A 10,884-nucleotide genomic window follows, 5' to 3' on the forward strand; every position below is an offset into this window, starting at 1 on the left:
AGATGGTCATTTGCAAACTTCAGACGGGCCTGGACATGCGCTGGCTTGAGCAGGGGGACCTTGCATGCGCTGCAGGATTTTAATCCATGACGGCGTAGTGTGTTACTAATGGTTTTCTTTGAGACTGTGGTCCCAGCTCTCTTCAGGTCATTGACCAGGTCCTGCCGTGTAGTTCTGGGATGATCCTTCACCTTCCTCATGATCATTGATGCCCCACGAGGTGAGATCTTGCATGGAGCCCCAGACCGAGGGTGATTGACCATCATCTTGAACTTCTTCCATTTTCTAATAATTGCTGCAACAGTTGTTGCCTTCTCACCAAGCTGCTTGCCTATTGTCCTGTAGCCCATCCCAGCCTTGTGCAGGTCTACAATTGTATCCCTGATTTCCTTACACAGCTCTCCGGTCTTGGTCATTGTGGAGAGGTCGGAGTCTGTTTGATTGAGTGTGTGGAAAGGTGACTTTTATACAGGTAACGAGTTCAAACAGGTGCAGTTAATACAGGTAATGAGTGGAGAACAGGAGGGCTTCTTAAAGAAAAACTAACAAGTCTGTGAGAGCCGGAATTCTTGGTAGGTAATCAAATACATGCAATAAAATGCTAATTAATTACTTAAAATTCATACAATGTGATTTTCTGGATTTTTGTTTTAGATTCCGTCTCTCACAGTTGAAGTGTACCTATGATAAAAATTACAGACCTCTAAATGCTTTGTAAGTAGGAAAACCTGCAAAATCAGCAGTGTATCAAATACTTGTTCTCCCCACTGTATACACACACACACACACAACAGTTCAAAAGTTTCAGGTCACTGGTTTTTGAAAGAAAAGGACATTTTGATGCTCATTAAAGTAACATCAAATTGATCAGAAATACACTGTAGATGTTAATGTTGTAAATGACTATTGTAGCTGGAAACGGCAGATTTTTAATGGAATATCTATGGAGGTGTACTGGTGTTACGAATCCCTTTTGGCCCGATAGTCTAGGGGGGGATGTTAATGAGACCCGTAACATAACTCATGTAAATTATAATAGTGACAAAGTAAAAGTGTGAACGAAATAACCACGACAACTGAAATCTACCGTCAAACTCAGTGTTTATTGTAAAACACACGGTAATGGGGGGGGGATCAGGAAAAGGGGCTGAGCTGGACCCAAGGAAAGAAACAATAAGTATTCAAAAACACCCCTAAGCTAGACTAGCCTACTTTAACAACAGCTAACTAACCAAAAATACAGTGGGTGGTCCGCCCAGTTCTAACTAGTGTATTTAACAAAGTTTACCTACGGGTAGTGTATGCCCATGGGCGACTTGTCTTGGTTTCCCCTTTTCCCACCAGCAATCAAACACAAACACCATAACCAAAAACAATACTCACGGGTGATGACAAAGTGCTATGGAGGTGCTCAAACAAAAGAGAGGTTAATACACAAAGCGAGAGTGAAACACAGAGACCTACAGACATGGCATTTACAGAGAGATTGAGCTGTAGAGCAAACAACTGACAGGGTTTTTAAACCAAGGGAAAGGAACTGTGATTGGGTAGGAAACAGGAGGAGGTGTATCTTCTGGTTGACTGATTGGGGAGTAATGATTTTCACCTGTGAGGGGAGAAGGAGAGAAAATAAACACACACACACAGGATACACACACAGGATACTGGTATCCGTAACAACTGGTTTATGTCAATCTACTATCCTCCATAGTACAAAAGTCGACCTGGAATGAGTAGGTGTGTCCAGCCTTTTGACTTGAACAGCATCCCGGAGTCGCCTCTTCGCTGTAGACGTTGAGACTGGAGTTTTGTGGGTACTATTTAACTTCTCTAGGGTAGGGGGCAGCATTTGGAATTTTGGATGAAAAGCGTGCCCAAATTAAACTGCCTTCTACTCAGGCCCAGAAAATAAAATATGCATATCGATTTGCATATTTTAATGTAGATTTGGAGAGAAAACATTCTAAAGTTTCCAAAACTATTAGAATAATGTGTGTGAGTATAACAGAACTGATTTGGGAGGTAAAAACCTGAGAAAAACCAATTCAGTAAGTAGGATTTTTTTGTTGTTGTAGTTTTCAATTCAATGCCTTTGCAGTATCCATTGACTTAGGACTCAAATTGCTCCAATGCCTTCCACTAGATGTCAACAGTCTTAAGAAATTGTTTCAGGCTTTTATTCTAAAAAATGAGGGAGTAAGAGCAGTCTGAATGAGTGGACTCTGCCGTGTCACAGAGCTTTTTCATGCGCGCGACCGAAAGAGTGCCTTTGTTGTTTACCTTTTATATTGAAGACATTATTGTCCGGTTGAAATATTATCGATTATTTAGGCTAAAAACAACCTGAGAATTTAATAAAAAACATTGTTTGACATGTTTCTATAAACTTTACAGATACAATTTGGATTGTTTGTCTGCCTGTTTTGACTGCGTTAGAGCCTGTGGATTACTGAAGAAAACGCACGAACAAAAAAAGGTTTTCGGATATAAAGAGAGACTTTATCGAAAGGAAGGAACATTTATTGAATAAATGAATGTTTTCTGAGTGCAATCATATGAAGATCATCAAAAGTAAGTGATTAATTGTATCTCTATTTCTGACTTGTGTAACTCTTCTATTTGGCTGGTTACTGTTTGTAATGATTTGTCTGCTGGGCTATGTTCTCAAATAATTGTAAGGTATGCTTTTGCCGTAAAGCATTTCTGAAATCTGACACAGTGGTTGGATTCACAAGAAGTTAATCTTTAAACCTATGTAATATAGTTGTAGCTTTTCTGAATTATTTTCCACCATAATTTGCAAATAAATTCATAAAAAATCCTACAATATGATTTTCTGGATTTTTTTCCTCATTTTGTCTGTCATAGTTGAGGTGTACCTATGATGAAAATTACAGGCCTCTCTCATCTTTTTAAGTGGGAGAACTTGCACAATTGGTGGCTGACAATACTTTTTTGTCCCACTGTATATATAGTGTATGTCTGTGCTGGATGTCCAGAGTAATCAAATTGAGACTATGTAGTGTATTCTGGATAGGTCCCACTCTAAGACATTTTCCTTTTCTACTCCTCTGCCTAGTCATTGTGCCACTGCCTCGCCACAATTTTGCCACTCTCTGACTGGCTGGCCAGGGCTGCCCTACAGAGACCCCTCCCCAGTGAAGTCATCTCTCCTCTTTCATCTCACCCACCCTTCCATTCCTACCCATCCTGGCCCCCCCTCCCAACCCCCGTTGGAGAATAAATTCAAGATAATAATTTATGCTAAGAGTATTATTATATTATTGATCGATTGACTATGATTTTTCAAATCACCCAGCAGTGCTATTTGCAGAGTTAGCTCCAGGTAAATTTGCGACCAAAAAAAAGCTACATATGGACAGTACCAATACAAATGATCTAATGATTCTCTCTTCGCTGAAAAATCTGCAGAGATGGAATGGTTGTATACCCCGTACAAACAGTTCCTTCGGAAAGTATTCAGACCCCTTGACTTTTTCCACATTTTGTTAGGTTACAGCCTTGTTCTAAAATTAATTACATAGTTTTTTTTCCTCTTCTCATCAATCTACACACAATACCCCATAATGGGGCGGCAGTGTAGCCTAGTGATTAGAGCGTTGGACTAGTAACCGTAAGGTTGCAAGATCAAATCCCCAAGCTGATAATGTACAAAATCCGTCATTCTGCCCCTGAACAAGGCAGTTAACCCACTGTTCCTAGGCCGTCATTGAAAATAAGAATTTGTCCTGACTTGCCTAGTTAAATAAAGGTAAAAAAATATAAAAAATCATGAGATAGGAAAATGACGTGGATATATTGAAGCAACAGCCAGGAAGTCAGTCAGGATGTTAAAGATTGGTCGCAAATGGGTCTTCCAAATGGACAATGACCCCAAGCATACTTCCAAAGTTGTGGCAAAATGGCTTAAGGACAACAATGTCAAGGTATTGGAGTGCCATCACAAAGCCCTGAGCTAGGAAATGTGTGGGCAGAACTGAAAAAGTGTGTGTGAGCAAGGAGGCCCAAAGACCTGACTCAGTTACACCAACTCTGTCAAGAGGAATGGGCCAAAATTCACCCAACTTATTGTGGGATCTTGTGGAAGGCTACCCGAAATGTTTGACCCAAGTTAAACAATTTAAAGGCAATGCTACCAAATTCTAATTGAGTGTATGTAAACTTCTGACCTACTGTGAATGTGATGAAAGAAATCAAATCTGAAATAAATGATTCTCTACTTTTATTGATACTTTTCACATTATTAAAATAAAGTGGTGATCCTAACTGACCTAAGACAGAATTGTTTTACTTGGATTAAATATCAGGAATTGTGAAAGACTGAGTTTAAATGTATTTGGGTAAGGTGCATGTAAACCTCTGACTTCAGCTGTACATTTGTTTTAAAGAAAATACACTGAAACCAAAATACCTTTAGTTTTGATCCTCTCAGCTCCGACTCATTTTCAAGTCCTCTGGTGGTTACAGTCCTATCCCTGGAACAGGTAGCACCAAAATAAATAAATAAAATACCTACAAAACCTACGGTAGGCCTACAGTACCCTGCGTCACTATTTCATTGTTCCAGATCAGCGCAAGGGGGAGTTTTAGCACTGATTATGCTTTTGGGTCCCAAGGCACTGACAATGAATTGGCTACATAAACCAAATAGAAACTGATAATTGTGCACAACATCAAAATTGAATTTCAATGAACTGAATGATGAGGATGAAGAAGGTGATTGAATTTAGAACAATAGTGTAATAATTGCTATTCCTCTGTTCTGCACACTTGGAGAAATACATTTTTTTTGTTACTACTCGTCAGTATTACTCACTAAAACTGTTGGTGCACTAAGGTTTGTATTATAAGAGAAACTTAGATGTGGAAATGTTAGGATTATTTTGCTCTTACTGTGGTAGTGTAGTCCACTCCCGACGAATGACCTTGTACAGTGCCTGAGTGGCGCAGCTGTCACTGCATCGCAGTGAATACTGCGTAACTACAGATCCTGTGCCAGCTGTGACTGGGAGACCCATGAGGCGACAGCAGGCTTTTGGTTTTTCTCCCACTAAAAACAGAAATAAATCATTCTAAAAAACAAACTGGCTTTATTTACAAATTAGTAACAGTGTCTCACCCCATGTTCAAGAATGGCCTTTTTCTCGCTCACTTTCGGTTATTTCAAATCCCCAAAATATCAATATTTTTTAAACAAAGCAATTTACTATTATTATTGTTAATTCATTTCGAATTATATAAAAGCCCCTTAGAAATTCTCAAAGTAAAACAATGTAACTAATTATGGCGCAAACAATTCCCCTTAGATATTAATTCAGAGGGCAGATTTTTTAAAATATTTTTTATTTTACCTTTATTTAACCAGGCAAGTCAGTTAAGAACAAATTCTATTTTCAATGACGGCCTAGGAACACTGGGTTAACTGCCTGTTCAGGGGCAGAACGACAGATTTGTACCTTGTCAGCTCGGGGGTTTGAACTTGCAACCTTCTAACCACTAGGCTACCCTGCCGCCCCAATATTGAAGCATTAGACCTCTCACTAAAGGCGTCAGTCCAAAGTTATACTTAAATCCGAACTGGATTTAACGAAAAATGACTTGAAAAGCACATATTTGTAAATCCCAACTCTAAAAGTAATTGGAAAGGTAGATACAAATTATTTGTGACATTGTGGTTACAATAAAGAATGTAGATTTAAACAAATAAAATGCTGTGTTTTTATTTACAGTAGTGATGGACAGCTGGAGACATTTTGTATTTCTTCATCGACATCTTTATGCTTTCGTTAATAATATAACGGAAAAAATACATAAAAAATGCAGATGACACAACCCAAGGGGGGGGGGGGGGGGGCAACCCAGACAGGAAGATCACGTCAGTGACTCAAACCACTCAAGTTACACACCCCTCCTACGGATGGCATGGAAGAGCATCAGTAAGCCAGTGACTCAGCCCCTGTAATAGGGTTAGAGGCAGAGAATCCCAGCGGAGAGAGGGGAACCAGCCAGGCAGAGACAGCAAGGGTGGTTCGTTGCTCCAGAGCCTTTCCTTTCACCTTCACACTCCTGGGCCAACTACACTCAATCATATGACCCACTGAAGAGATGAGTCTTCAGTAAAGACTTAAAGGTTGAGCCCGAGTCTGCGTCTCTCACATGGGTAGGCAGACCATTCCATAAAATAGAGCTCTACAGGAGAAAGCCCTGCCTCCAGCTGTTTGCTTAGAAATTCTAGGGACAATTAGGAGGCCTACGTCTTGTGACCGTAGCGTACGTGTAGGTATGTACGGCAGGACCAAGACCATGTAATGCTTTGTAGGTTAGCAGTAAAACCTTGAAATCAACCATTGCCTTAACAGGAAGCCAGTGTAGGGAGGCTAGCACTGGAGTAATATGATCAAATGTTTTGGTTCTACTCAGGATTCTAGCAGCCGTATTTAGCACTAACTGAAGTTTATTTAGTGCTTTATCCGGGTAGCCGGAAAGTAGAGCATTGCAGTAGTCTAACCTAAAAGTAACAAAAGCATGGATTCATTTTCCTGCATCATTTTTGGACACAAAGTTTCTGATTTTTGTAAGGTCTTGATATGTTACGTAGATGGAAAAAAGCTGTCCTTGAAACGGTCAAAAGAGAGATCAGAGTCCAGAGTAACGCAGAGGTCCTTCACAGTTTTATTTGAGATGACTGTACAACCATTAAGATTAATTGGCAGATTCGACAGAAGATCTCTTTGTTTCTTGGGACCTAGAACAAGCATCTCTGTTTTGTCCGAGTTTAAAAGTAGAACGTTTGCAGCCATCCACTTCCTTATGTCTGATACACAGGCTTCTAACGAGGGCAATTTTGGGGCTTCCCCATGTTTCATTGAAATGTTCATTGAAGTGTGTCATCCGCATAGCAGTGAAAGTTAACATTATGTTTTTGAATGACATCCCCAAGTGGTAAAATATATAGTGAAAACAATAGTGGTCCTAAAACGGAACCGAGGAACACCGAAATTTACATTTGATTTATCAGAGGACAAACCATTCACAGAGACAAATTGATATCTTTCCGACAGATAAGATCTAAACCAGGCCAGAACTTGTCCGTGTAGACAAATTTGGGTTTCCAATCTCTCCAAAAGAATGTGGTGATCGATGGTATCAAAAGCAGCACTAATGTCTAGGAGAACGAGGACAGATGCAAAGCCTCGGTCTGAAGCCATTAAAAGGTAATTTACCACCTTCACAAGTGCAGTCTCAGTGCTATGATGGGGTCTAAAACCAGACCATTTCGTATACATTGTTTGTCTTCAGGAAGGCAGTGAGTTGTCTGAGAATTTATAGCATGACTAATGATGCTCCTTGGTTGGGGTCTGAGCAGATCATTTGTTGCGATTGTGATTATGATCAGTGATTAGTTCATTGACTATAACTGCCTTTGAAGTGAGGGATCTAACACTAAGTAGCCCTATTTTGAGATGTGAGGTATCACGATCTCTTTCAATAATGGCAGGAATGGAGGAGGTCTTTATTCTAGTGAGATTGCTAAGGCAAACACCGCCATGTTTAGTTTTGCCCAACCTAGGTCGAGGCACAGACAGTCTCAATGGGGATTGCTGAGCTGACTACACTGACTATGCTAGTGGCAGACTCCACAAAGCTGGCAGGCTGGCTAACAGCCTGCTGCCTGGCCTGCACCCTATTTCATTGTGGAGCTAGAGAAGTTAGAGCCCTATGTTGGTAGATAAGATGAGAGCACCCCTCGAGCTAGGATGGAGTCAGTCACGCCTCAACAGACCAGGTCCTGTTTGTGGGAGAGTCCCAGAAAGAGGGCCAATTATCTACAAATTCTATCTTTTGGGAGGGGCAGAAAACAGTTTTTAACCAGCGATTGAGTTGTGAGACTCTGCTGTAGAGCTCATCAACTCCCCCTAACTGTGAGGGGGCCAGAGACAATTACTCGATGCCGACACATCTTTCTAGCTGATTTACACGCTGAAGCTATGTTGCGCTTGGTGACCTCTGACTGTTTCATCCTAACATCGTTGGTGCCGAAGTGGATTACATACTCTCTACACTAGCCTGTTTTAGTTTTAGCCAGCACCATCTTCAGATTAGCCTTAACGTCGGTAGCCCTGCCACCTGGTAAACAGTGTATGATCGCTGGATGATTCGTTTTAAGTCTAATACTGCGGGTAATGGAGTCACCAATGACTAGGGTTTTCAATTTGTCAAAGCTAATGGTGGGAAGCTTCGGCGTCTCAGACCCCATAACGTGAGCGGTAGAGCCCAGAGAAGGCTTGGCCTCAGACTCAGACTCGCTGCTTAATGGGGAAAACTGGTTGAAAGTTTGTCGGCTGAATGAACGACACCGGTTGAGCATTCCAACAGCACTTCCACCCAGCTCCACGACCATGGGTAAAACCTTGCTGAGATGATCAATGTATTTGTTACATTGTTGTATCATCAATTTCTCTAGCCTAAATGTCTTGATGGCCTTGACCAGTTCATCTTTGCTTGTAGGTTTAGCAGTTATGGATTAATGTTTTCAGTTGATGCCAAACAAGTTAGATCGGGTTTAAATCAGGAGACCTACATGTAGAGATTTAAAAAAACATTTGTATATATACTGTAGGTCTACCGTAGGCGGTTTATTTATTTCTATTTAACCTTTATGTTACTACATAATGGTCTACTTTCTCTGCGGGCATCTTGACCCAGTTTATGTCCTCATTTGCAATGCAAACCCGGTTGGTAGTGTGTTTTGGGTCATTGTCTGCATTTGGAGAAGAAACAAATGTATTTAGCCTAACAGCCAACTTTAGATACAATACTAGAAACATACATGTAAATAGGCCTAAACATAACAAAATATTTCTATACTCCTACCTTGAAAGAAACGATGTGGTCCCAGAAACACCTCTCTGACATAGGTTCCAGCATATCACTTGAGGATTTATTGTTGACTCCGAGATGCTGGCCTTCTAGGCAGAGTTCCTCTGTCCAGTGTCTGCGTTATTTTGCCCATTTTAATCTTTTCTTTTTATTGGCTAGTCTGAGATGGCTTTTTCTTTGCAACTCTGCCGAGAAGGCCAGCATCCCGAAGTCGCCTCTTCACTGTTGAGACTGGTGTTTTGCGGGCACTATTTAATGAAGCTGCCAGTTGAGGACTTGCGAGGCATCTGTTTCTCAAACTAGACACTAATGTACTTGTCCTCTTGCTCAGTTGTGATCAATTAGCCTTTTAAAATTATAAAACTCAGATTAGCTAACACAATGTGCCATTGGAACACAGGAGTGATGGTTGCTGATAATGGGGCTCTGTACGCCTATGTAGATATTCCATTAAGGATCTGTCGTTTCCAGCTACAATAGTCATTTACAACATTAACAAATGTCTACACTGTATTTCTTATCAATTTGGTGTTATTGTAATGAAATAAATGTGCTTTTCTTTTAAAACAAGGACATATCTAAGTGACTCCAAACTTTTGAACGGTAGTGTACATATTAACATGTCTTACCGAGCCTTTCCATAAGTCCATGTAAGTTTCTTCAACTGTCTTCTGACTGTGATTAGAACGATGTTGATGTGCCGTGATGCAAGCAGATTACACATGGCATTTGTCGATCGCTCATCATTTTCATTCATCAGTGAGTCGATGGCTTGAATAGTCTTGCTGGAAATGGTATTCAACGTAAAAATGTGCAGCATACAGTAAAGACCAGCAGTCGATTTATTTAAGGATTATTTTTAGCATTACTAGGCCAACTTTGCAGTGTTGTCACCTACTGTACCTGTTCGTTTTCCTGGGATTTCGCGTTCGGCGTAACACAGGCATCTGATGACAGTGTCTGCGAATAGCACTGTCCGTGACTAAAATCCCCAAGTCTACCAGTATCTTTTAAATGTCTCCAGTAGATTTTCCGTTCCTCCTGAAAGCCCTAATCTGCTCAATTAAATTAATAGAGTTCCTGGTCATGGTGCTGCAGTATGTTGTTACAGCATAATCAAAGTGAGAACAATCGGCGATCTGCTGTATTCTTATGCCCTACTGTAAACTGAAAGTCACACCTTTCCAGTACTCCTCAACCCGCCCCAAACTCCACCCATAACACAGTTACCATTCAAAAACAAGCGGTTTCTCTAAAGAAAAATATGACAATGCGACCAAACAGACGAAATGGACATTGTTTTCATCCAGTCAGCTTCTTTCTATGGTGCTACCCGCTTCAGGGTTAGGACTGTAACCACCAGAGGACATGAAAATGAGCTGGAGCTGAAAGGATCACCAAAACTAAAAAGGCATTTAGGTTTCAGTGTGTTTTCAAAAAAAAATGTATATAGCCTATCAATGTGTAAGCAAACTGTGTATTAAAATCGATAGTGAAATAAAAATATTATTGTGCCCTAAAAACGTGAATGTGTTTTTGCAGAGCATTACAACCATGCCGACAACCATCCGTGAACAAAGGGCTGGACAACGGGCTGCACCGAAAAAACAAATGGTTGACAAGAAAGCGATTATTGTTGCCAGATTCTTAAAAATGTGTACGCAGCATGTGTGTGTTGGAGTTACTTTTAATTCTTAATTGATCTACCGTTTCTATCATAGGCCACTGTAATCAATGGGGGCTCAGGGCGGTACCATTCTGCTCATCTGATGGAGGTGCACATGGATCAGATTCAAACTTTGAAGACCGAGATCGAGTCATTGAAGGCAGACCAGCAGAAAGAGAAACATTATCTGAGGGCAGAGATACGTGCGACAGCTGATGCATTGGTCTAGAGCCAGGCAGTATTGGCAGAGAGTCAGGCGGCATTGGTAGAGAGTCAGAAGGAGAATGACGCATTGACGAGGGCGAGGAACGATATGG

At 40.8% G+C, this 10,884-nt stretch overlaps 1 long non-coding RNA gene across 1 annotated transcript; it reads right to left on the reverse strand.

Annotated features, from left to right (window-relative positions):
* Positions 1-1,143: 1,143 nt before the first annotated feature.
* On the reverse strand, positions 1,144-10,048 carry LOC115106224 (uncharacterized). The gene is made up of 4 exons (XR_010460765.1): positions 9,531-10,048; positions 4,915-5,071; positions 4,433-4,496; positions 1,144-1,606 (listed from the first exon to the last, which is right to left on the reverse strand). It is a non-coding gene; the product is annotated as an uncharacterized LOC115106224 (long non-coding RNA).
* Between the last annotated feature and the right edge of the window lie 836 nt (positions 10,049-10,884).

This window comes from Oncorhynchus nerka, linkage group LG23 (genome assembly GCF_034236695.1).
Source record: "Oncorhynchus nerka isolate Pitt River linkage group LG23, Oner_Uvic_2.0, whole genome shotgun sequence".
In the NCBI taxonomy this organism is placed as follows: Eukaryota; Metazoa; Chordata; class Actinopteri; order Salmoniformes; family Salmonidae; genus Oncorhynchus; species Oncorhynchus nerka.